The 26,891-nt window shown below is 39.0% G+C and overlaps 1 protein-coding gene and 1 long non-coding RNA gene across 11 annotated transcripts in view; one reads left to right on the top strand and one right to left on the bottom strand.

Moving 5' to 3' along the window:
- TBL1X (transducin beta like 1 X-linked) overlaps positions 1-26,891 on the top strand; it is a 268,281-nt gene that overhangs the window by 80,032 nt on the left and 161,358 nt on the right. For 5 of the 10 annotated variants that reach the window (XM_050964061.1, XM_050964046.1, XM_050964068.1 and 2 more), the window contains one exon: positions 1,368-1,441. The exons of the other annotated variants lie outside the window; for them this stretch is intronic. The gene's annotated coding sequence lies outside the window, so the exon portion shown is untranslated. The remainder of the gene's footprint in view (positions 1-1,367; positions 1,442-26,891) is intronic. 10 annotated transcript variants of the gene reach the window in all.
- LOC127056729 (uncharacterized) lies at positions 34-26,891 on the bottom strand. The gene is made up of 3 exons (XR_007775884.1): positions 26,854-26,891; positions 22,238-22,357; positions 34-486 (listed from the first exon to the last, which is right to left on the bottom strand). It is a non-coding gene; the product is annotated as an uncharacterized LOC127056729 (long non-coding RNA).

The following is a 26,891-nucleotide window of genomic DNA, read 5'->3' as shown; positions in this document are numbered from 1 at the left end:
AATTAGTATATAAAATACTGTAACCCTAATGGTGGTAAAAACAAAAACAAAACAAAACCAAAAAACCCCAATTTACTCTCCTCTTGTCTTTTGCTGATTGCTGCTTATCCTAAAACTATTCTACAATTAATAATAATAAAAAAAGGAATTTAAAATGTATCCTTTTGATGAAGTTACATTTTGTAACTGCTAGTAAAGAATTTTTAGGAACAATTGTTTTAGAAATGCTTAAATTGAGGCTTATATTGATGTGCATCTGCATTGTGATACATTCTTTAATGACATATTTACTTGCTATTTTTTCTATAGGATTCCCGCCTTATTTTCAGTGCACAGATTGGTTGCACAGGCAACCATGAATCTGGGACTTCCTAGCTTTCAAGTGCTTGATTTTGTAACTTAAATCACATTTTTTTAATGAAGGATGGATGGAGGGAGAGGAGGGTTGATACTGCCATGCCTTCTGTATAGTTCTTCTGGAAAAGCCTGGATGGACAAGGTGAAAGAAAATAAGAATGGAGAGACTACAGTTAAAATTTTATTTAATCTCATTAAAATTTTTAGATGTATATTCAACTTGCCACTGTTTTGAATTTTCTTTAATCGCTTTTATCATATAAATACAAGAAATTAATTAAATAATTAATCAGCCCCCCCTTCATTTCATATATCATTTTTTCTACCATATTAATGGGAGAAATTCAGACTTACACTAGCTTTGCTCTTTTTTTCCATGTGGCTATCAGTATTTGGCCCCTTGTGCTCTGAATATAGTTGAAAGTAACATGGTGGTTATTGCTTAATGATGATAATTTCAACTGTTATGTCATACTGTCATAATTGTCAATATTTTTTATTGGACCGTACCTTAATTAAGTAAATAAAGGCACAAAACCTCTCACAATTTGTAAAAAGGTAATTGAATCTATAGAATTTCCACCTCAGGCAATAACAATTTTAAGGTAAATTAAATCTGGCCAATAAAACCTTGATCATGCCACTTTCTATTAATACCTTTTTTTTAGAAAAAGGATAAAGCATGCCTGTGTCATCAAACTTGCCTTTCAGTAGCCTGCATTTACACTAGTTTTCACTCAGAAAAAATCTTTGACATTCTGTTGATTCTACAGACAGAATGGTTTGCAGAACTGGTCAACGTGAGAGTAGTCTCCCTGCACAGAAAAGTGCATTTAGCCTTTTTCTGGTCGAGTAAATTGATGGGAGAGAATCCTGTTATCAGTCCAGATATCTAACACTTTTAGTTGATATTTTTGGGTCATGGAGCATTAGGGTAAAGTCATGAACTCTTGAAGAGGACTTGTGTGAACTTGGTGTTTCTTTTTTTTTTTTTTTTTTGTCATTGACAGGTACCCAAGGATAGGAAACTGGCCTGAAGGGAAAATCTGGGGGAGACTGGGTATTTGGCTACATTTGCCCCTGAGTAAGTAAATGTTTAAATAATTACAATACTGTCAGCTTTTTTTAGCTTTTCAGTGCCTGAAAAATAAATATTAACTGTACTGGCTTTAGTCCCTGGAAACTATGCAGATGACTCAAGGTTTCTTGGAATGAAACAGGGCAAGAATATTTGGGCTTGCTTTTTTAAGAGCTTGTATATTACCTTCAATACTTCATAGAAGGCCTTGTTTTTTGTTTCTACCCTCAAAGCCTGTATCAAGTTAAGTGAAGAAAAAGATTATAACTAAAACAACTTTTGTTGTTGTTGGCCTTTTATTTTTGCTGGTTTAGTTTTCTGAGAATAACTGTCAAGTGCAATGGAACTATCACTAACTTAAAGTTAAGCACATGCTTTGCTGATTGAGGTCTGGTTGCAGGGCACTTTGTAGGCTCAAGGCCTCATAGAGGAAGATTTGAGCAAAGAAGCAGTCATAGGTAGAAAAGAGCCCATGAGAGAGGACTCTGGATTCACATTCCCACCCCTGAGCAACGACCTAACCTTGCATGTAGACAGCGCTATGTTAATGGGAGAGCTTCTGCCGTTGACATAGCTACTGCCTCTCGGGGAGGTGGATTAACTACATCAATGGAAGAAGCTCTCCCATCGGTGTAATAGTGTTTTCACTAAAGTGCTACAGCGATGCAGCTGCACCAGTGTATGTGACGATAAGCCATTAAGTTGCAGACCATTGTTGCTCTTTGCCATGTTGATTGAGGGAAAACCTGCTACAGAGTCAATTAAAAGGAATGCAGGGATACTTCCTTCCATAACAGGACTGAAGGTGCTAGCAGTTTCCTAGGAAGTCAGAATCCAAGAACCAAATTTATGTTTCCCCTATGGCAGCACAAAAAATTGCCACTAAAACCTGGGGCTAGCCCCAAGACTTTTCATTTTACTAGGGAAGGTGGTTCAGAATAGATACTCCTTAAAATACAAATGGATCCCTTGTAAACTGGGGTATTTTGAATGATCAGATAAGCAAACTGTAGCATTGACCGTTTTTTCCCCCTTTCTTACCCAGTATGTATTCTTAATATGGAGGCAAAGTTCATTGAGTTTTCTGAAATGAATACAAAATTGTAGCACTTCTCCATGCTGGGAATTTATCATTGCCATAAAAGTTATTTTTAGTTTGGGAAGGTTTATCGTTGTTTATGTAAGGCAAAGATTCTTTATTTCTACCTATGTTACGTTTTGAGAGAAACTGCCTCTTACAAAGTCCATTGCTTTTGGTTCATGTCTGACCTAGACTCATATCAGTGTGTTTGATTCTAAAACAGTGCCATGGCTTAATCATATTCCTGTTCTCAATGAATGAAATAATAATCAGTTGATAAATGTATGATAGCTGTGTAGGCAAGCGTACTTTAGTTTGCAGTGGTATTAACTGATTATTTCTTTATAGTGCAAGTATAAAATTTTTTGCCTTTTTAATCACTTGTGGTATAAAGAGAGAATTAAACATGCCACCTCTTATAACAAATCACTAAGTTTCATAAGCTACAACACCATGTAAGATTTTAAACTTATTATACACCCACATGTACATGGCATAAGAATCTATTCTTATCTTTGCTGTGAAATACAGTAAGACTCCCACTTATAGTCAGTTTTTGTTTTGTAACTCAAGTAATGTCATCTTGTCTGTCACTTGCACCTTTAAAACTGGCTGGTTGTTTTCATGTTTAAGGGCTGGTTCCTGCAAATGCGTATGCCCAGGCATACTCCTGAACCAATGAATATCCAGGATTTACCCTAAAGACCCAGTGTGCAGGTGTAAGGTTTTTAATGGCGAGAAATATCATGTTGTTAAATAGTAGTTGCATATTTTTAAATCAAAATTCGTTTATATCAGATTTAAAACAGAAATGTTAGACCATTCAGAGATGTTTCCTTGTTTCTTTAAACTTTTATAATACACATTAAAAGTTTTCATTTATAAACTGTTATCTGTCCACCTCTTTGTACTTGGTCCGTTGCTATTGATAGTGACGACTGACAAGGTATTTCCTGACCTTTTGTATCTTGGACTTTGTATAAATTCAAGCATTCATTTTAAGATTATTTTCTTCCTCTGCATTGTTCACTTTTTGTTGGTCATTTTTAAGGGCAGCAACAAAGCTGGTCTCTCTGGAGTTATAGTTTAAAAGTTTCAATCGTGTACATGACAAAGGAGCTTGTTGGTGGAAAGGAAGGTTGTCATTCTGTGCTTTTCAAATAACATGTAGTGGTATTTGTGCTGCATTGGGAACAGAGATAAGTAGGTGTTCTGATTCTTTTTACTGGAACAGTAGTCCAGGAAGGCCATATATGTCCTTGGTTTGTATGAAGAAGGCAAAAAGTCCACCACAGAATTAGAAGATGAAGGCACTCTAGTTAAGTTACGTGGTTTATCCCCTTATTGGTACAGGATTCTTCCCTACAGTGATTTATCAAGTGCTTTATCCAGCCTACTCATATATTTGCTACTCACTTGCGATCATTGTGAACCCATACATTTCCTTTTTAAAATTGAAAGTGAGTGCACTGGGGCCAGATTTCTCCTTTTTAGCAAATAAATGAAGGGTGAATTTTTTGGTACATATGCTGTACCCAGCTGCTCCTGGTGGGAACATTGTTCTGAATGAAAGCTGTAGTGTTCTGAGCTCTTTTGAAAATCTGGCCCTTGGTTTGCAACAACATAAAAATACATTCGTGCAACTTTGTGTGTGTGGTATTAAATTATACGGTAGTCCCTGAGAAATAATTTAACAGAATTTAATGTCTGATTTTTTTTTAGCTAATAGGCAAAGATGAAACCAAGCAAAGCCTGTTGATGCTGTAGCACGTAGCACTTTAGCTGTGTTTAACAGCTAAATTCAGAGGGATTATTACTATTGTGAACTACGGTCAATGGTTTATGGCAGTAATTTTTTAAGATACTGTTACTACTGTTCATTGACTATGATGGATTATCTTTCATTATCTGGGGACATAGGGCTCTTTCTTTCTCATGAAGATGAATTAAGTATTTACAATTATATTTATATCAATTTATCTACAGAAATTCTTAATTAAACTGACATTTTATAAGTTATTTCTAGAAGGTTTTCTTCTCTTTTATATTATGAAGAAACTTGTTTCGTAGGGTGTTTTATGTGGATGGGGGTCAGATAAGGATTGACTCATTTGAAGTTTAATTAACCCAAAACATCATGAAAATGAAACAAATCAGTTATTTAAACAGTTGCATCTATTGAAATTATTGCTTTTCGGGGAAGTAGTAGAACTGCATAGTTGCGAGGAAGGCTACTTTTGATCTTCAGCATACAATCCCTTATTTTGATCAAGTCTAAAATATTAATGAAATTAAATCTCCATTTTATTTCACGGCCTGAAGCAAAGTGTTATAGCCTTTCCTTGGGGTTTGGAAAACAATATATCACTAAATTTGAAAGGCACAAAAGTCCCTTATTAAAATATATAGATATTGCTGCTGTACATTACGAGGCTATAAATGAGAACTGATCACTCGTAGGGGACTTGCAGGTGGATGTTGGCTTTTAAAGAACAATATATTATATTACAAGTTCCTTTAGGGGGTGAATGGTTTTTTTTATTAATGATTCCTGGAGAGCAGGAGGCTACATTATGATGATATAGTTCAATATTTGTCTAGATTGTTTTTTTGAGAGCCTAATTCCTTTTAAATATTGCCATATGAATTCTCACATATTGTTCACCTATCACACAGGAAAAAATGGTTCTATTTAGAGCAGGTGCAGTTTTCACACTAAGCGTGAATAGAAATGCGAATGCAGTTAATGTGCAGTACCCATGAACAGCAATACCGTTATACTGTTGTCTCTCCAAATGATGGGAGGGTTTGGAGGAAATGAAGGGAGAGATGGTTATGTGGAGGATGCTCTGTGATGTGAATGAACATTTCGACTCTTCTTTAGGTGGATGAAGAAAGACTCATTACAGACCTGACTTATTTTTTTATTTTGTTAATCTCTGATATTTAGAAAACATCTTTACTGATCCTTTTTGCAAACCGTCTCATGCAATAACTGGCAAAACAGAAGCAATCAGTGGTGCAGTCTCAAAGGGAATCTCAAATTTCACTTTAAGTGCAATGATTAAATCCTTTAAAATGGTAACCAATGCTGCCAAAAACTCGTGTAATTGGTCACTAATGTATTTTGTTGTAGTAGTCAAAAGCTACTAGATTTCAGACACATAATTAGCAATGTACACACGTTTGGTCAGTAAAATTGAAAATCTTAATATAACCATGGCTAGAGCGGGCAGAAAAGGAACACAGAACTGGAAAACTGAAATGGTGTTTTGTTGATAGTACCTAAGTAGAACTGTACGCTTCAATAAAACAAGTGTCCTACTGTGCTGGAATACAAATGGCCTGTCTGTGGCAGGATACAGGGAAGACGTTTGGCAGAGAGGGATTTGAGAGCTTCTGGCATTATGTAATTGAATTGGCCATTTCTTTAAAGATACAGCAAATTGTTTGTTGCAGCGTTCATCATCAGAAGGAAGGTCAGACAGCTTGCCAAACATATGATATTCATAATAAAAAATAAAACAGTGACTCACACTTAAACACAAATCATGTATTATATTTGTAAAAGCTGTAGAAATGAAAAAGATTTTTTTTTGAGGAGTTGAGGCATCAGAAATCTAGTAAGATTGTAATTTGAGAGGTGGAGAGAGTATTAGTCAGTGAAAACAGACCCCAAGGAATTTAGCTAGTGTTCAGCATAGAGATCCTCTAACTTGCAGACATTGCAGGTATTTTGCCAGTGATGCTGCTTACTGTTGCTTTTAAAATGCTTTACAGAAGGTAATCACAATTTTTTTCTATTTAAAAAAACACAACAAAAAAAACTCTTACAAGATGGGAAAGAGACTTAAAAAAACCAGTTCATTTTTTAACAAAGCATTGCTGCTGCTTGTTAAAATTGGCTATAGTGTGAAAGAGCCAAATGCTGCAACAAGCTACAGCATATTTTAAATCTATGAAATGTTCAATATCAGTACGTTGGGAAAACCCTCTCAAGTCACATCCAGAACAGTGAACATAAATTGTATTGTGACGGGAGCTCTGGGCTACACAGTAGTGCCTCAGAAATGAGGAGCGGTTAGCTTTCAGACCCTAATGCTTTCAGGAGACGAGCATTCTGATTTCTTGCACCACTGATAGGGTTGGAAATTGGAACCAAAATAATTAGATTGGATATACAGATCCCAACAAGCCAGGCTATGAAGTCAGAGGAGGGAGCAATGCTTTGAATCCTAAAGCATACCTTGCTCTTTTTATTATTAATTTTGATGAGAAGGTGAAGGAGGGGCGGTAAACTAGAACATAGATATCTATTGTTAACATTCAAGCCATATAAATTAAATAATTATAGGAACATTTCTTCATGTTAAAATCTGTACGAGAGCTGCTATATTAAAATAATAAAATACATACTTTTAATTATATTCAGCAGACTATATAGAAGTGCATATTTGGGGGGTGGTGGTAAACATTTGCTTAAAATATGCACATCTGATAGGAACAAGGGATGGAAAATACCCACTAGATTACATACTCCACTCCTCTCTGCCAGTGCAGGGTTGTTCCTTACAGTACGCTTTCTAGTATTTTGTCCAGGAATGGTGTTCCTGTATTCCCATTAGGATATTATTCCACAGGGCAGTGGACCTATCTTTCCAGAAAGCTTTCCAGATATTCAGTCCAGATTTGCCATTTCTTAATTTTATTTTATTACTCCTACTTCCATTTTGATATATGAAAAATTATTCGTCTTCCTCCTTGGTGAGTGCAACCTCAGATACATGTGAACTGTTATCATGTTCTGTTCTCTCCCTTAGTTGTCACTTAGCCAAACTATACATATTTAGCTCTCGTAATCTTTCCTCATAAGATAGGACCTGGTATGGGAGCTAGAGGAACTATTTTCCTCTAGCTCCCTCTAGCTCCCATTCTGTTGCCAGTCACAGAACTTCCTCCAACTTGCCAATGTTTTTCTGATAATAGGTCCAGAATTCTAGGTCTGATCATACTATAGACATATGTAAATATAAAGGTGACTATTACTTTCTTGCCCCATGATGTGATCTCTTTGTGCATGCTGCCGAAAAAATGAATTTTTTTTTCTGTTGCCAGATTCTACTGCAAGCTCCAGTATAGTTTGCTGTCCAGAATCTCTTCTATATTTCTGCCAAATTTCTCCCTTCCATTCAGTATGTCGTGAATTATATTTGTTCTAAATGTGTAGTACCTTTCATTTTTTAAAATCAAATCTCATTTTTTATTTTTTGTACATTTTTATCTGTCTAGATCCCTGTGAATTATTTTTCTGTCCGCACTTGTATTTGTGACTTCTTCCAGTTTAGTATAATCTATAGATTTTATTACATGCTCTTACTAACCAGCAAGTGACCTGTGCCCTATGCTGCAGAGGAAGGCAATTCCTCCGCCCCATGTCTAACATGGGGGCAAATTCCTTCCCAACCCCAAATATGGTGATCAATTAGACTCTGAGCATGTGGGCGAGACCCACCAGCCAGACACCTGGGAAAGAATTTTCTGTAGTAACTCAGAGCCCTCCTCTTCCAGTGTGCCATCTCTGGCCATTGGAGATATTTGCTAATAGGAGAAGGGCCACATGCCATCGTACGCAACTTCATCATACCATCACCTCTGTAAATTTACCAAGCTCAGTCTTGAAACTAGGGTTTTTTGGACCCACTGCTCCCCTTGGAAGGCTGCTCCAGAATGCCACTCCTCTGTGGTAGCCAGCCTAGGCACCTACCCATAACCTCAGCTTCAGACAGCCTTCATATTTTCAAATAAGATAGCGTGTATAATATGTTCCATTTTAATAATGCTTAAAGATCTGGTTGTGAAATTATCTTTAAGGTATTTTTAGGGTATCTAGGATTTCTCAAAAGCCTGACCGTATTCTGGTCCCCAAACATTGATGACCAGATTTCCAAAGAAGAGTTCAGCAGCCTACAGCTGCATCGATTGACAACAGAAACAGTTGGGTTTTAAGCTTCTTTGAAAGTCTGGCCTGGATTATTACTAGATTATTAGCAAAATATGTTTACGGTAATTAAATATGCTAAATGCTTATATTTCTGTTGTTTATTATATTTACTGTGGTAGCACCTGGGGGCTCTAGTCAACCAGCATGACCCCGTAGTGCTGGCCATTGTACAAACACAGGACTAAAAGATGATCCCTGCCCCAAAGGCCTTCCAATCTAAGTATAAGACAAGAGACAACAGATGGGTTACAGACAAATGGATAATCTAGGAAATAATGAGACAGTATTGGCCAGCATTATAGGCAATGATCTCAGCACATCAACAGTCTGTAACAGTTGTCAAATTTTCGTAGGCATCATGGAAAAGGAGAGTTGTAAGAAGAATTTTAAAGGAGGATAATGAGCCAGTCTTGTAAATATTTATGGGGAGCTTCTCCCAAGCATAAGGGGGAGCATGAGAGAAAGCATGAAGGAGCTTGTTTAAAAACTTAAGTGGGTGATTGGAGACTGGCATCACCAGCCGATCAAAGGTGAGTCAACATCTTGATAGTGTTATGCGATAAGTTAGGGGCTAGGCCATAAAGGGCGTTGGCTTTGAAGGCAAGTAGATTATGTTTTATTCGCCAGAGGAGGCGGAGCAGATGGATGTAAGGAGAGGGGTAACAAAGAGAATGGCTAAGAGAGTGATATTCTGAATGTATATCGAGAGAAGATTGTGATTGTCAAGGCCAGAGAGAAGGATGTTTCAGTAATCGAGATTTGAGATTGAGAGCTTGGTCGAGAGTTTTAGCTGTGTGGATGGATAAGAAAGGCCATATCTTAGACATTTATGGAAAAAGAATTGGCAAGGTTTAAACATAACCTGGGATGTGAGGATGTAGAGAAAGGTCGGAGTTGAAGGTGACAGCCATTTTACAGGCATGAATGACAGAATGGTGGTGGTGTCCACAATGATTGAGAGACGGCTCATGGGGGTGGAGATCAAGTGCTGTGTTTTCACCATGTTTATCTTGAGTCAACACCTAGAGAACCATGAGGAGATGTCAGAGACTGGCTGAAATTTTAGTCTGTGCAGAGGGAGATGGGTCTGGAGTAGAGAAGTAAATCTGAGTTATTAGCATAGAAATGGTAGTTAAATTTGTTTTTTGAAGAGATTAGATATAGAGGGAGATGAGAAAGGGACCAATGTCAGAGCCCTGTGAAACCCCCACAGAAAGTTGGAAAGCAAATGAGGAGGGTCATCGAGAAGACACACTGAAGGGAGGACTTCAGACTCAAACTATTTCACATCAGTTATGTTGAATTATAAAGATAATAGCAAAGAATAGCAGAATGGCATTCCTCTGTCCTGATAGTTTCAGCCCATTATAGTTAAAAGTTGGCTGTCAAGCGATTAAAAAAATTAATCACGATTAATCATGTGACTAATCGCACTGTTAAACATTTTTTCTACATTTTCTACATTTTCAAATATATTGATTTCAATTACAATTACATTTCTACATTTTCTACATTTTCAAATATATTGATTTCAATTACAACACAGAATACAAAGTGTACAGTGCTCACTTTGTTTATTTTTTATTACAAGTATTTGCACTGCAAAAAAAACAAAAGAAATGGTATTTTTCAATTCAGCTAATACAAGTATTATAGTGGAATCTCTTTATCATGAAATTTGAAATTACAAATGTAGAAATATACATTAAAAAAACCCTTCATTCAAACATAAAACAATGTAAAAATTTTAGAGCCTGCAAGTCCACTCAGTTCTACTTCTCATTCAGCCAATCGCTCAGAGAAACAAGTTTGTCTACATTTGCAGGAGATAATGCTGCCCACTTCTTGTTTATAGTGTCACCTGAAAGTGAGAACAGGCGCACTGATGACACTGTTGTAGCCAATGTGGCAAGATATTTCTGTACCAGACACACTAAAGATTCATATGTCCCTTCATGCTTCAACCACTATTCCAGGGGACATGCATCCATGCTGATGACGGGTTCTGACTGATAACAATCCAAAGCAGTGCGGACCGATGCATGTTCATTTTTATTATCTGAGTCAGATGCCACCAGCAGAAAGTTGATTTTCTTTTCTGGTGGTTCGGGTTCTTTAGTTTCCACATCAGAGTGTTGCTCTTTTAAGACTTCTAAAAGCATGCTCCACACCTCATCCCTCTCAGATTTTGGTAGGAACTTCAGATTCTTAAACCTTTGCGTTTTGTCAAATCTGCAGTGAAAGTTTTCTTAAAATGAACAACATGTGCTGGGTCATCATCCGAGACTGCTATAACATGAAATATATGGCTGAATGCGAGTAAAACAGAGCAGCGGACATACAGTTCTCCCCCAAGGAGTTCAGTCACAAATTTAATTAATGCATTATTTTTTTAACAAGCGTCATTAGCATGGAAGCATGTCCTTTGGAATGGTGGCTGAAGCATGAAAGTTGGGCATTCATGAATGTTTAACATATCTGGTACATAAATACCTTGCAATGCTGGCTACAATAGTGCCATGCAAATGCCTGTTCTCACTTTCTTGTGATGTTGTAAATAAGAAGAGGGCAACATTAGCTCCTGTACATGTAAACAAACTTGTTTATCTTAGCAATTGGCTGAACAAGAAGTAGGACTGAGTGGACTTGTAGGCTCTGAAGTTTTATATTGTTTTGTTTTTAAGTGCAGTTATGTAACCAAAAAAAAATCTACATTTGTAAGTTGCACTTTCATGACAGAGATTGCACTACAGTACTTATATGAGGTGAATTGAAAAATACTATTTCTTTTATTTATCATTTTTACAGTGCAAATATTTGTAATAAAATATATACTTTGATTTCAGTTACTACACAGAATACAATATATAAGAAAATGTAGAAAAACATCCAAAATATTTAATACATTTCCATTGGTATTCTATTTTTTAATAGTACGATTAAAACTGAGATTAATTTTTTTTAATCATGATTAATTTTTTTGAGTTAATCGCATGAGTTAACTGCAATAAATTGACAGCCCTAGTTAAAAACCACGAAAACATCCTTTTTGCCAACTTTCATTACTAATTTTTTTTGTCTTTATGTCATTTGTGCATAATAAAGGTACAATCAAAGTCATGGTAGATAACCACCTGAACATAAGCTCCCAGTGCAAAGCTGTGGCTAAAAGAGCTAATATAATCTTCGGTTTTATAAACAGGAACTATTGAATAAGGTGTGGGGAGGTAGTATTGACTGTGTATATAGCACTGGTGATTCTACTGCTAGAAAACTGTATCCAGGTCTGGTGTTCATACTTTAACAAGGAGGTTTAAAAAAAAAAAATTAGAAAGTGTTCAGAATATAGTTCAAGAAGGACTGAGAAACTATTCTGGAAAACCTGTCTTTGAGTGAATGACCAATGAAGCTCAATCTAATTACCTTATCTAAGAGAAATTTGTGATCAACTCACCTCTCAATCTGTGGGTACCTATGTTAGTATTTCTGATAGTAGAAGATTATTTAATCTTGAAGGCAAAGATGTAACAAGACCTCATGGCTGGAAATTGAAGCTAGACAAATTCAGACTGGAAATGAAGGGCAAATTTTTCCATTGAGGTTAATTAACTATTGGAACAATTTATCAAGGGGTGTGATGGTTTCTCCATCACTTTAAGCCTTTAGATCAAGTTTTGATGTTTTTCTAAAAGTTATACTTTATTCAACCAGAAGCCATGGGCTAAATGCAGGAATCACTGGTTGGAATTCTATGGCTGTGTTATGCAGAAGGTCAGATTACAGTGGTCCCTTTTGGCCTTAAAATATGCAAAGGTCTCTGATTCAGGGTAGATGTATGTGTATAAGTATATATTCTTAAGCTGAGGCGATGGCTTTTTTTGGTAACAGGATATGGGTACGTCTACGGATTATTCCAATTTTACATAAACCGGTTTTGTAAAACAGATTGTATAAAGTCGAGTGCACGCGGCCACACAAAGCACAATAATTTGGTGGTGTGCATCCATGTACCGAGGCTAGCGTCGATTTCTGGAGCGTTGCACTGTGGGTAGCTATCCCGTAGCTATCCCATAGTTCCCGCAGTCTCCCTCGCCCATTGGAATTCTGGGTTGAGATCCCAATGCATGATGGTGCAAAAACAGTGTCGCAGGTGATTCTGGGTAAATGTTGTCACTCATTCCTTCTTCCGTGAAAGCAACGGCAGACAATCATTTCGCGCCCTTTTTCCCTGGATTGCCCTGGCAGGCGCCATAGCATGGCAACCATGGAGCCCGTTTTGCCTTTTGTCACTGTCACCGTATGTGTACTGGATGCCGCTGACAGAGGCGGTACTGCAGCGCTACACAGCAGCATTCATTTGCCTTTGCAAGGTAGCAGAGACGGTTACCAGTCGTTCTGTACCGTCTGCTGTGCCATTGTAAATTGGCGATGAGATGACAGTTATCAGTTGTTCTGTACCATCTGCTGATGTCATAGGTGCTCCTGGCTGACCTTCGCTGAGGTCGGCCGGGGGCGCAAAGACAAAAATGGGAATGACCCCCCCGGGTCATTCCCTCCCCTCCTTTATGGTTTATCTAAAAATAGAGTCAGTCCTGCCTAGAATATGGGGCAAGTGTACTAGAGAGCCAGTGTACCAGAGAGCACAGCTGCTCTGTGTCAGATCCCGCAGAAATGATGAGCTGCATGCCATTCACGGGGGGTGCCCCTGCAACAACCCCACCTGTTGCTTCCCTCCTCCCCCAACCCTCCTGGGCTACCGTTGCAGGGTTCTCCCATTTGTATGATGAAGTAATAAAGAATGCAGGAATAAGAAACACTGACTTTTTAGTGAGATAAAATGAGGGGGAGGCAGCCTTCAGCTGCTATGATAGTCCAGGCAGGACATTAAACGGTAGAGGGGAGAGGAGCCCAGCATCCCGCTGCTATGATAGTCCAGGCAGTACAGAATCTTTTCTTTAGACATGAAAGGTGGGGGGGCTGATGGAGCTCAGCCCCCAGTTGCTATGATGAGGACGGTTACCAGTTGTTCTGTACCATCTGCCGGGAATAACCTGGAGTCATTCCTATTTTTACCCAGGCACCCCCGGCCGACCTCACCTGAGGCCAGCCAGGAGCACTCATGGGATGATAAGGATGGCTACCAGTCCTTCTGCACTGTACCGTCTGCCACCGGGGAAGGGAGGGGAGAGGATGCTGTTGTTCAGTGCCGCAGCACCGCGTCTACCAGCAGCATGCAGTAAACATACGGTGACATTGAAAAAAGTCAAGAAATGATTTTTTTCCCTTTTCTTTCCTGGGCGGGGGGGAGCGGGCGGTAAATTGACGAGATACACCCTGAACCACCCCGGACAATGTGTTTGACCCTACAGGCATTGGGAGCTCAGCCAAGAATGCAAATACTTTTCGGAGACTGTGGGGACTGTGGGATAGCTGGAGCCTCAGTCCTCCCTCCCTTCCTCCATGAGCGTCCATTTGATTCTTTGGCTTTCCGTTACGCTTGTCACACAGCACTGTGCTGTGGACTCTGTATCATAGCCCAGAGATTTTTTTCAAATGCTTTGGCATTTCGTCTTCTGTAACGGAGCTCTGATAGAACAGATTTGTCTCCCCATACAGCGATCAGATCCAGTGTCTCCTGTATGGTCCATGCTGGAGCTCTTTTTGGATTTGGGACTGCATGGCCACCCGTGCTGATCAGAGCTCCACGTTGGGCAAACAGGAAATGAAATTCAAAAGTTCTCGGGGCTTTTCCTGTCTTCCTGGCCAGTGCATCCGAGTTCAGATTGCTTTCCAGAGTGGTCACAGTGGTGCACTGTGGGATACCGCCCGGAGGCCAATACCATCCATTTGCAGCCACGCTAACCCTAATCCGATATGGTAATACCGATTTCAGTGCTACTCCTCTCATCGGGGAGGAGTACAGAAACCGGTTTTAAGAGCCCTTTATATCGATATAAAGGGCCTCGTTGTGTGGTCGGGTGCAGCGTTAAATTGGTTTAATGCTGCTAAAATCAGTTTAAACGCATAGTGTAGACCAGGCCTATGTGAGAACTATAGTGTTGTAAGTACTATAAGTAAGCTGAGAACCAAGTTTAGTAACACGGCAGGGAGCATTGCAGAGCTACCTCTTGGAACGCAGGATTTATCAGGTGCTTCTCTTGAAGCATCCCATGGCAGATATGACATTTGTATATGTCTTGGTAGGTGAGAATCCCCCTCTTAGTATATGCCCATGTAAATAACTACTTGACTGCTTGGTGCTATTACTTTATATAGAGAATTTGGAAATACGAACCAAAACAATTACATTTTATTGTTTCCAGATTTACAGAATTGTTCTCTCAGTCTTTATTTACTGTGGAAGTTGTCTGGTAATGTTGCAGGCACTTCTAATACAAAGTTTAATTAATGCTACTGCTTTTGAAAAAAAACAAAAAATCCTTTGGCGCTTAAGGGGAGGAGAGAGCGAAAAAATTTGAGCGTTTTTTTAGATGGAGAATCTGTTGAATATGAACCTATGCAAGTTTACAAAAGAGATCAGATGAAATACCTCTCAGATGTTCTACAATGTCTATCTGAGAGGACACACAGCACTTGATTTCTCATGTTTTGATAGCTGCCATTCAGAAATGTGGACGTTGCTTAGCTTTGGAGAATGTCATTATGTTTTTTAGATGTTATTAACTAGGCAATGTTGACAGAAGTAGTATTTTCTTTACCTGTTTTACAGTTAAATATACAGTGGATTCCACTAAAAAGTAAACATTTGCCATGGCATAGTAGAAGTACCTCACTGCAGTATGCATTCTAAATATAGGAATTCATCACATCAATACCAAAGGATGTCATTTGTTTTAATGACACCTCTGTTTAGCTTAATCTTTTTAAAAAAATATGCCACAGATAAACAGGAAATGCCACATGACTGACTTGATTTGTGTTGCAACTGAGAGCAAATTTGGCTAATCATATAGACGTTGTCAGAAAGGCTTGTCCACCCACATCATCTTACTATCCCTGGGTATAGACACAATCCCAGGCCATGTGTGTAATATTTTTGTTGAGTAATCTTCAAAACCGATGATGATTAGTGACCACTCCATGCCTATTAGTTCTTAATGATCAGGTTGGTGTACAATAGACTAGACTTTGACTTTTGCCATATGATCATCCAGTTCCTATTTTGTCCATAAATACTGTATATAAACTTTTTTTTGTTGGCATAAAAACCTAGGCTATTCTCTTCTATGGTCAAAAGTAAAAAAGAAAAGAATCTATTGACCTCTCTCATATCTGAGCTCAGAAACATGTCTGACAAACCCATCTCATAGGACAATGTGTGGTCATGTCGATTGTTTGTTTCTTTGCAGCTTAGCATCATAGCCCATTGTGTTTGCCCTGATGTGCACAAACTCAACAGGAAGATGTGCACTTTCTGTTTTTGTTTGTTTACTTGTTTGAAAGCTGGATGAGACTCTTCCATTTAGAACTAAATTTGACTAATGGATGTTAACATGTTGGCTTTGTATGATTTAATTAAAAGACTCTCAAGTCCTCGGATAGGGGAAACATTTCTGGAACCTGATCCACTGGCGTAGCAACCTGTTGCTTCTTTGTACTTTCTTCAGTGAAAATTTCAGGATAGCAGAGTGCTTTAAAGATTTAATTCTGGAATTAGGCAGCACCACCTCTAATACAAAGATTCGGGGAATGAATGTAAAATGATTTATGTATTGGTTAGTGCTAAAATGGCTAGCTTCTCTCCACAATAGGAAGAATTCTCTTTTTTCCCCTTCCTGTGCTCCTCCCCAAGAATACAAAACAATATCAAAATATAGGTGTGGAAAGGCATGAAAATGTGTTTTAAAATATTTTTCTTCTGTCTTGGAACAATGGTTACTGACAGCAGAAGGCTTGTTTGCTTGTTAAAATTAGATTTGAATCATCAGTGAAATAGCTGTAGGAAATTGTGCTATGGATGGATGCCAAGATGTCTGCTCCATCCTTTGAGTAAGTGTGGGGTGATCATTGTCTGACCATAGCTCGTTTCCTTAACTGAGGGAGCTTCTGCTCTCTCTGACAGATTGTGGGTGTTGGTTTAAGAGTACACGAACAAAAGGAATTTAGTGGAGCTCCAAGGAGGAAAGCACAGAACAAGTTTTCAAATACACAAGTGGGTACTATCAGTCCAGGCCTCATGATAGAAGGTAGCTTTACCATCAGTTCCTATTTCATATTAACTCGGCCTAAATCCAAGAACTCTTTCCCCTCTCCTGATATAGGGTACAACAGGGGTTCTTGCTTGCTTGCTTTCTTAGCCAGACATAGGGCAATGCCCTTTCCAAAACTGCTTTGAAGTCAGCATCATTTTGGCTTACTCTTCTTCAGTTTCCGAGCTGTTTTATGATGGCCCAGCATCCACTTGTTTCCTAACTGTAGTTATTACCCCTGCCTTTGCAGTAATCCAATCTGGATATGACGATTACTTCTCCATGGGGCTTCACCTTAAGATTACTCAGAGAAACTCCAGCTGGTGCAGAATGCAGCTTCTCACTTAAGTGGTATATTTTACAGGGAGCATGAGACATCTGTGCTCTGTAGTGGCTTCCATTTCATTTCTGGTGCAATCTAAGGTGGTGTTTTTAATTGACGGCCCTAAGCAGTTTGGTTCTTGATTACTTCAGAGACTATTTGGTGTGATACCATGGTAACTGATATCAGCTGAGGTGCTCAGGCTACCAGTCCCCTAGTTTACATTGGTGGGGGACTGAGGCAAGGCTTTGTCAATGAGATGCCCCTTCCTTTGGAAATAATTTACCTTGTTGGTATATCGGAGCCAGAATTTGCTGGCCTTCAGGTTACACTGCAAAGTTTTGCTGTTCTCTATTCCTGGGTTGGAGGGCAAAGTGGAAGAAAAGGAGTGGTGGTGAACTTTAATTGAAGGATTTTTTTTTTTTAAAGGAAGGATTTTAATATTGGTCTAACTATATAATGTATTCTTAATGCATGTTGTGTGTGCAATAAGAGGAGACGTTTTAAATAAGTCTAAACAAATAAACAGCTAATGGTCATTCCACATTGATAACCTGTGCTTGTGTCTACTCCAATTAACTGTGTATTACCAGTTCCCATCTCCTTTGGGACTGGTAAGGTCTGCATAAAGTTTCTGGATTTTTTTTTTAGTGTTTTATTTTACTGAGGTGGTTCCACACATGGATTGGATATATGAACAATTATAATTTGTTAATTGTTGTCAGATAGGGGACACAGAATCACTCCCAGTGGCTCAGCAAAGACTGGCACAGCAAGCCTGCTATTATCCAATTGGGTGTGGCAAATGTACTGCTTGAGTGTGAGGGACCGCCTTCAGTTGGTGGTCCTTAACCTAGTGTAGTTAAAACTGTATAGGAAGGAGTAGCTTCCAGAAGAGTTTCTGCTGAAATATATTCACCATAGTATCATTTGGATTGGAAAAGATATACCATGGATCATCTAACCTGTCTCCTTTCTTCATGGCGGGATTGATCTAACCATCCCTAAAGCATTCCTGGCAGGCTTTAGGTACCCAAGGTGATGGTGTTTCTAACACCTCCCTTTGTACCTTGTTCTGTTGGCTAACTGTTCTTACAACATGTTTCCTAATATATAACCCAAATTTTCTTCTCTGTACTGAGCCCATTATTTCTTGTTCCATCTTTGCTGACTAGTGTATCTAATTGGCCCCTGTGGCATATTTGTAGGCAGTTGTTTCCCCTTAGTCTTTTCTTTAGCCAAAACATGCTCTGTTCTCTTAAATTTCCCTTTTCCTTACTTCCCAAAGCTTAGTCATTTGTGTTGCTTTCCTTTTAAATTTCTCCCATTTGTTTGAGCTTGCCTCTTTTTTTTTTTTAAAGTGTGTTATCTAAATTGGAAGATAGTATTTTTAAGACCTAACTCTGTACATCATAATTTGATTCATAGTATATTGCTAGATAGCATATACTCTTAATAATGCTATTCAGCCAATAATCTTCAAACATATTTCATGCCCCGTGAGTGTCTGCCATCTGTTACTTTATGCCATTAGATTTCCACCAGATTTCCTATATTCCCCTCAACATACTATGCTGAAAAATAACTTCCTTATCTTTCGCTTTATTGATCTCACAGTTTAGTCTTAATTACACACTTAATCAGATTATGGTCACTATTTCTATTTCTCACTATATCCCATTTTCCATTTTAACCAAAACAAATGTAAGAATTGCTCTGGGCTTATGTATCTGGGGCCTGATTCTCTGCTGCCTTGCACAGTCATTTATACCTGTGCAAAACCAGTATAAAGTGGTGTTAAAACGCGCTGGAATCAGCATTTTATACTCACTCTTGTGCTCATTTTGCATGGCACTTGTAAATGACTATACAAAATACAAAGCAATAGAGACTCAGGTGCCCTATTTAAATATTAGGCATAGAATGCATTTTATGATCGTGTAGGAGCTGATTCTGTATTACTTATAGAGGCAGTGGAAGGATACTAGCCCGGATGAAATGATCATAGTAGTTCCGTGTGGCATTACAATCTATCAGGATCAGGATCTTTGTGAATTATCACTCCGGAAATCTTTGTGAAAATATTCTTTAATTTCTCTTATATCTAACACTTAGGATAGGTGGTCTATAGATATTTCCCCTTCTTTTTTTGCTAGATCTTAAAATGACTACCTGAACCAACATCTAACAGATTATCAGAGCCCAATCTTGTTATTATCTTAACAGCTCTCTGAATGCCTTTGTTTTTGTTAGTGTGGCAACCTAAGAAGAGTTATAAATATATAAATGTAAATAAAGTTTTCATCTTCTAAAATAATCTTTAATTATTATTCCCTGTAACTGCAGGGTGAAAACTAAGCTGATTAACTCCAGATTTCCATTGCTAATGAACTTGGCCAACAAGTGATACCTGTTCATGTACCATAAGAAATAGACTGTATGGTACTATTATTGTGGAACATTTGTTTTTCCGTACAAACACATATGTTTATATATGCCAGTTAGATGCAGTCTTAGTTAATTCAGAATATTTGAGTCGGAATTCTGATGATATATTCAGTGGCAGCATTAACATCCCATGAGGTTCATGGGACTTTAGCCCTTTCTTAGAGCTATTTTTCTGAACCTGCAGATTCTGGAAGACAGCGCTGCATATATTAACTCTTCCAAATGTGAACTAAAGATAAACTTCCCAAACATAAGATAATATAATTTTTTTAATGCAAGCTCTGGCTCCAGAGCACAGTTCTGCAGTGGAGGTGGATTCTGTGGCAGCTGAATCATGGAATTAATACACCCTATTTTCCATAATATTTAGTTTTCATGATGGAGAAGGTTTTTTCTTGTGAAGCTTCACTGCACTTTTTCCCTAGCTAAACTGTCCTGGTGAAATCTCAGCAAAGGGCATGTACTTTCAAACACCTTAAAAATGTCACCCTTTTATTACCGTATCTGCTCTGTCCTATTTTTTGTTTCTGTTTTAACCCTTAACAGTGAATTGCAAATAATAGTCTAGAATTAAATATTTTAGAACACTAAACTGTATTGTCAGTACAGGAAAGGGGTGTTGGTATTATTTCTTGAACACTAAATTCTCTTTCCACCAGGGGAAGGGGGAGTTTGCATTGAAATAACTGCTGTAGCGAGCGGGAGCACTTGTCTTCTCTGTCTGTTGCTTATTCTCAAATGGCTGATCTGCTGTGACATGGATATCACAAAATTGTTAGTGCAAGCATATTTTTACTTTGGCTCCTTCACCACACTGTTGTTGATAAATCTACATACATTGTACTATCTCAATTCAATGTATTGTGCTGAATAAAAAATGTTTTGGCTCCAGCAATATTTCAGAGGAAAGACACCCTACAACAGACTACCAGTAATGCTCTCTTCTCAATCCTATTTCCTGATTCCTCACACCTGCTTATAAAACCTCAAGCTCTTGCCAGTATTGCAGGTTCTGACTAGAGCTGTGCTGAACTTTCACCACAAAATCTGAACCCTAAAAAAAGATGGTGAGTTTCAGTTGTTGTGTGAGTCTTTGTTTTGGTGACCTTGGAGAAGCTTGGGCCAAGACCAGGCCCTCCTGCTGTACACAGTTTCCAACAGGCTCAAGTTCCACAGTTACCCCTGTGACAGGGTTGGGCCCGATGGCTACAGGAGAGTGATAGAAGATGACAGATATATTAGCCCCAGATTAAGCAGGTCCCTTTTCCCTGGGTAAGGAAACAATCAGGAACTTGCTGGAACCAGTAAGGCAGGCAGGCTAATCAGGGCAGCTAGTTTAAAAAGGACCTCACTTCAGTCACTGAGGGGCATGCAAGGAGTGGGAAGTAACAGGGTGTGCTGCTGGGGGATGAAGAGTACAAATTCTATCTGGCATCAGGAGGAAGGTCCTGAGGTGAGGATAAAGAAGGTGCTGGGAGGAGGCCATGGAGAAGTAGCCCAGGGAGTTGTAGCTGTCACACAGCTGTTACAGGAAGCACTGTAGATAGCTGTGATCCACAGGGCCCTCGGCTGCAACCCGGAGTAGAAGGTGGGCCCGGATTCCCCCCATCACACCCATTGGATACAGGCGGAGTTGACCTGGACTGTGGGTCCCACCAGAGGGGAAGGTCCCTGGCTTGTTCTCCGACCCACTAGGTGGATCAGCAGAGACTGCGGGGATTGTTCTCCTTCCTTTTCCCCATGCTGGCCAGTGATGAGGTTAGCTGAGTGAACGGCAAGTTTGAGCCGCTAGCAAAAGTGGCCAAACTGAAGGCTGCCGTGAATCTCTGAGGCGAGCATATCCGCCAAAAAGTGCAGGACCCATTAAGGCAGAGAAGGAACTTTGCCACACCTCATAGTGTCTTCTGAAGAGAGGACCTTTGTCTTTTTACCCACCCAAACCACTAACATCTTCAGGAGTACCTTGGCTGGTGTGCTCCATTTTTAGCTCTCTGGGGGTGTGGAGAAGCAGACTGCAGTTCCGTTTATGCAGTCTGGTTTGGTTTGTTTGTTTGAAGGGGCCTACATTCCCCTTCCTCAAAATTCAGGGTGCTGGTAAAATGTGGGTAATGTATTTTGCAGAAGAACTTGGGAATTTCCTGCTAGGTAGCACTACTGCTAGTTCTTGAAAACTTGCTCTGATCCCGAAATATCCTAAAATGCAATAGTGTATTGTGGAAAACCCCACTGAAGTGGGGTAGGATAAACATCAATGATTTTTTTTTTAAATAAAAAAAAAATCTGTTTTTTTTAATTTAAATTGGATTTGTTTGATAAAATGTTTTTTGAGGGAAGAAAATCTAAATATAGTTTTAATTAAGATATATTATAGCTCAAAGATATCTCATCATGGAGTAGGGATTATAAATTCTAATTCTATAGTATGTAACGTTTAAGAAAAGTTTTGTACATGAGTTCCAATAGTTCATGGATTAGGAACCCTATTTTATACAGGCTTCTGTATAGCTTATTTAAGTTAATCTTTCTGTCTACCCAATGGGACTCAGTGCTCAGTTTAGACAATACTATCAGAGATGCTTAGTTTTGCAGATCTCAAACTGTGGGTTTGTGGTAATATGAAGTAACATGCTTGTTAACAGCAAAAATGTTTTTAAAATAAATAATATACAGAGATGAGAAATAACAGACCTCAGCTCTATTGTCCCTCTGCAAATTTGTGTACACAGAGTCAATACCTTACCTCTCTCTAAAAGTGCAAAGTCTCAAAATGTTCAATGAATAGTAGATTGTTGAGGCGGAATAGAACTGGACAAGTAGAAGAAGTCTGGAGCTACATGTGCGAAGCGATATTATATGTTTGCTGTTGAAGAAAAAAATCCAGAATACTTAACATTGTTTTAGTTAAAATAATTTAAATGTCTGCGTGGTGATGTTCTCCTCCTAATACAGCATGGCAAGAAAATCCTCCAAATATTAATGCTGTTGAATTGGAAATAGTTCACTTCCCAATGACTTCATAAATATCTGCTTCAATTACCTTTGGTAAGTGAAATAACCAAACAATCATTCATGTTCTGATATAGCTGTAAAACTAATCTGAAAAGTTTTCAAAATAAATCACTGTTTAAAAATGTATAGTGTGTACCTTCTAAAAATGAACCCTACATCTATCTCTGAGTTGTGAAGAATATGTATTAAGATTATAACAACCAACAACAATGCACTTTTATGTAGAAAACCATGATTAAATCAAGTTTTCCTGACTAGTGATTTAAAGCATGATTTAAATCAAATCCACCGTGAGTGGAGGCATCTCAGTCTGAGCAAGGTTTAAAGGAAAAGCAGTAGCATCCAGCAGGGATTTCCTAGTTCCCTCTGTGGGAAGGGGTTAACGGGTCAAGCAGACTGTTTGCAACGGCCTAAAAGATGGGTTTGGGGAAAATTGGGTTGCTGGTTGGTCACCAAAGAAGTAGAATAGGGAACTGTGCCCAGGTGGCTGCCCCTTAAACATCGAGCAAGAAGCACTATAGAAAGGCACAATTCCTCTCCCATAATCAACCTGATGCAAAGGTGAGTTGAGCCATATGAGGGGAGGAGGAGGAGGAGGAGGAGGTGGTGGTGCTTTATTATTACATATGGGTATCCCCAGCAGTTGTTATGCATTCCTGTCATTCTTTCTGGCAAGACTGAAAGCATTTTGTGTTTGCATCTTAACTTCGAGTCTGATTTGTGTGTTGTATAGATTGCAGGTGTGGGAGTAAGGACTGTTTTTTTTTTCTCTTCTCTTTCTCCTGTCTCTTCTGAATATAATTTAGGGAATTCTGCCTTATATTTAGTTAGTGGGTTAAACTACCCCAGGGCCTTGGTGAACTATCCTGGTATGGTAGGTGTAACTCTCTCTGGCTCTGATCCTGCAAAAGGGAGCCTCATGGGTGAAAGGGTCAGAGCAGATGATACCTTTACAGTATCTTGCACTCAAAGATAATAACACATTTATTTTTATACCTCAAGTAAGTACATCATTTTGCATGAATAACACCTAGTGTAAGCTGCTTAGATCAATAATACCTCATAAACTGTAACAGCCACAACAAATATCTAAACGAGAAATGGCAATGAAACATGAAGTAAAGGTTGCTAATTTAGCTGCAACAAATAGGCACTGCCAGTAGCCCAATTAAACTCCATAATTTGACAAATAGAATGTGCAGTCTTAAAATTAGTTTCTACAAATTTAATATTGTTTTAATGGACTCTGGTGCAGCACAGAGCAGTAACAGTAAAATGCACTCCCCTTCACCCCCCCCCGTGAAATATTACTGGAATCGTATTTTCCCTATTCTGTTAATACTTCAGTATTCCCTTACCTTTGGCAGGGTAAAGATTAGAACAATTGCAGATAGCCCTCTTTCTTCTCGAATATAAAAAATTGAATTGTAAACCTGAAACGTTCTAGTAAAATGGGAATGCTCCTATAGTGTTATATAACATAACAAAGCATCTGGGGGTGCGTACATATGCCTGGGGGAAATGCATGGTTGCTTATACGGAGTAACTAAAGAAGCTATAGTGGAATACCCCTAAATACAGATGTGCTCAGAATCCCATAACTGCTTTGTTTTGTATTGATCCCCCTTGCCCGCCCCTCCCCCTTCATGCTGCTTTCTTTTTCTTCCTTCTTCTCCCCTCCCACTTGGGAATGCCTTTGTTACACTTACTGTTGCAGGGTATGTGATTATAACAGCATTGAAACTGGTGCATGGTAGAGTAGTGGTTCTTTATTGCTCTTCATTGGGTGAGATTCTGAGCTGCACCTTCCAGAGGCGTGGTACAGAATTTACAGATTAAGGGAGGTGGGCTATGGTGGCTTTAAGAAGCCACCTTTGTGCCCTTCCCATCTTGGACTGTTTCATGGATCTTGATGTAACAGACAGCTGTGAGGGCCTGTCTAAACTGTAGGATCGTCCCCAACCTGCCTCATAGTGCGGCACTGCCTGCATGCTGCAAACCCACTCATCCCCCCCCCCCACCCCAAATCCTGTCTGCAGAATACTCCCTACACTAGGGCCTGCAAAGGAGTCCTTGGAAGGCAGCCTTACGGCTGTCTCCACAGTTCCGGCACTGGAGGAATCCTCCCCTGGAGATATCCAGGCTTTTAATGTCCTTTCATGCTGCTCCAGACTTTTTACCCAGTGTAAAGGCTTTTCTGGATCATGGGTGAGGATCTTACCCATAGTCTTACTTGTGAAAATGGCATCATGCCACCAGGATTTCATGTATTAGGATCATGGTATCAAAATGCACAAGCCATACTGATTTTTGGCACATTTTGTGTTATTGGGGCGAATAAAAACAACTGGGTGATTATTATTATTATTATTTTTTTTTTGCCACCTTCATGTGATGCAGTAGCTCTGTGGGGAAAAAAAAAGAATGGCATTCCCAGCATGGATGACATGATTGATAGAACTGTGGCTTTACATATTTTGCATTTTAGTGAGTGAGGATACTTTGCACTGCCCAGACCTCCTCTTCCTGTATTTCTCTCCAAAAGTGTCATGATGCAGGTGTATTTGTGTCATAGAGAAGACTTATGTATTTACCCCAATGGGGAAAAAAAGCCATGGTCACAGTAGTGAAAACAGTCTTCATTCACTAATTGGAGCAGGCCGCTATGTTTCAATAGCTTTTAGAATGGGTGATGGAATTTGTGTGTCTGAAATACAGACACCCCACTTCCTTTTACTCTGACTTTCCATTTTAAAGAGAGAGACAAGGTGGGTGAAGTTATTGGACTAACTTCTGTTGGTGGAAGATACAAGTTTTTGAGCTACCGAGAACTCTTCTTCAGGTACAGAAAAATAAGACATACTGGAAATGCTTAACTAGCAGGCTTCATCCTTGGCATAATGCCATCGTATGGTCATGCAATTGAAGACTGTGAATGCATACACAAAAGGGCACAAAATTAAGACAAATTTAATTCTTGAATTTCCTAACATTTGAGTGCTTTACAATTTTAATAACATCATTTGGATTTTTGTATCTAATCTCTTAAATGGTCTTTTTATATAAAGAAAAAGGGAAAAAGCAATTTTTATTATGTGCAGGTATACTGCATCCCTACCCATCATGTGCTATCAGCAGGATGAAAACCCTACACCTGCAGCACTGTATCACAGACCTCTAAAACTTGAACTAAAAGGTTAACCACAATAGCTGGCAGTAGGATTAGACTGTTATCTTCTGTGGACCAGCCACTAGAAAAAAATGCATAACTCTGAAAGACAGAGTTATGTATATGCATTTTGCAAACCCAAGAGCCATGTGCATAGATCTGGCAGATTCTTTCTGAGAGGTAGTGTGGCTAGTTGATTGAGGACGGGTGTCTGAGATTTGCTTAAGAGTTTTATTCCCATTTGTGTAACCTCTCAGTGGAGTACGGTGCCTTGCTCATTAATGAGGGTTGTGTAGGGCCCACAATTATTACTAGTCAATAGTGCAAATCTCATTTCTTCTGTCTCCTGGATCCAAACCCAGTGTGTTTTCCTTAGACCAAAGGGGAAAGTAGCAGGGAGAGGAGGATGAGAAGGGTCCATTTTGAGGAGGAGGAGGATCCATTTTGTCTGTGAACTTTCTGGAGCAGTTTTGTGTGCTTTGCATGCTGAAGTAAGAAACCAGGGCAGTAGATGTATGGTGCTGATGGAATGTTGAGGGAATTTAGCAGCCAGCTTCTTGTAATCTCTACTAAGCAAAACACAAGTGGGCAATGGCATCTTTTTCAGCAGTTTACAATGTGGTTAAATCTGAATAGATTTACTGTGGGGACTGCAAAGGACACTTTCCTGACTTCAGGTCTTCTCATTGCCAAATTTCAATGTCCTGCTGCAAACTAGGGAGAGGTTACAGCTCTTAAAAATGGTAATTTTTTAATAAAGGAAAGTGTTAAACAATCTAAATAACAGGGTTGCTGCTTCTCACCCTCTAGTTAGAGAACATGAGTGTATGTAAAAACACACACACTGCTTAAATGTCCAAAAGTGACAAGTGGTTTTGGATGCCCAATTTGGGCTCTCTTAAAGGATCCAGAGTGCACCACACTTTTTGAAAATTAGGCCTCTTTAAGGTGTGTCAAGTTGGGCACTGAAAACCCCTAAGCACTTTTCAAAATGTCACCCACATGTATTCATATATGTATGTGTCTAAAGCACATCTTAATAATTTTCCTTCCTTACCTTTACCTCAGGGTTTTGTTGAGGCTTCTTTAAGTAATATTTGTAAAGCATTGTGAGAGCCTTTGTTGGTCTATTTATACAGTGTTATGTATTTTTCAAAAGACAGGAAAGTGAGACTTACAGTGTTAAAAGGAAGCTCAATTGCTAAGGTATTATGGG

The sequence above is a fragment of the Gopherus flavomarginatus genome, chromosome 1, assembly GCF_025201925.1.
Source record: "Gopherus flavomarginatus isolate rGopFla2 chromosome 1, rGopFla2.mat.asm, whole genome shotgun sequence".
NCBI lineage: Eukaryota > Metazoa > Chordata > Testudines > Testudinidae > Gopherus > Gopherus flavomarginatus.
The sequence above is the reverse complement of the archived record's forward strand: the minus strand, read 5'-3'. Positions and strand labels throughout refer to the sequence as shown.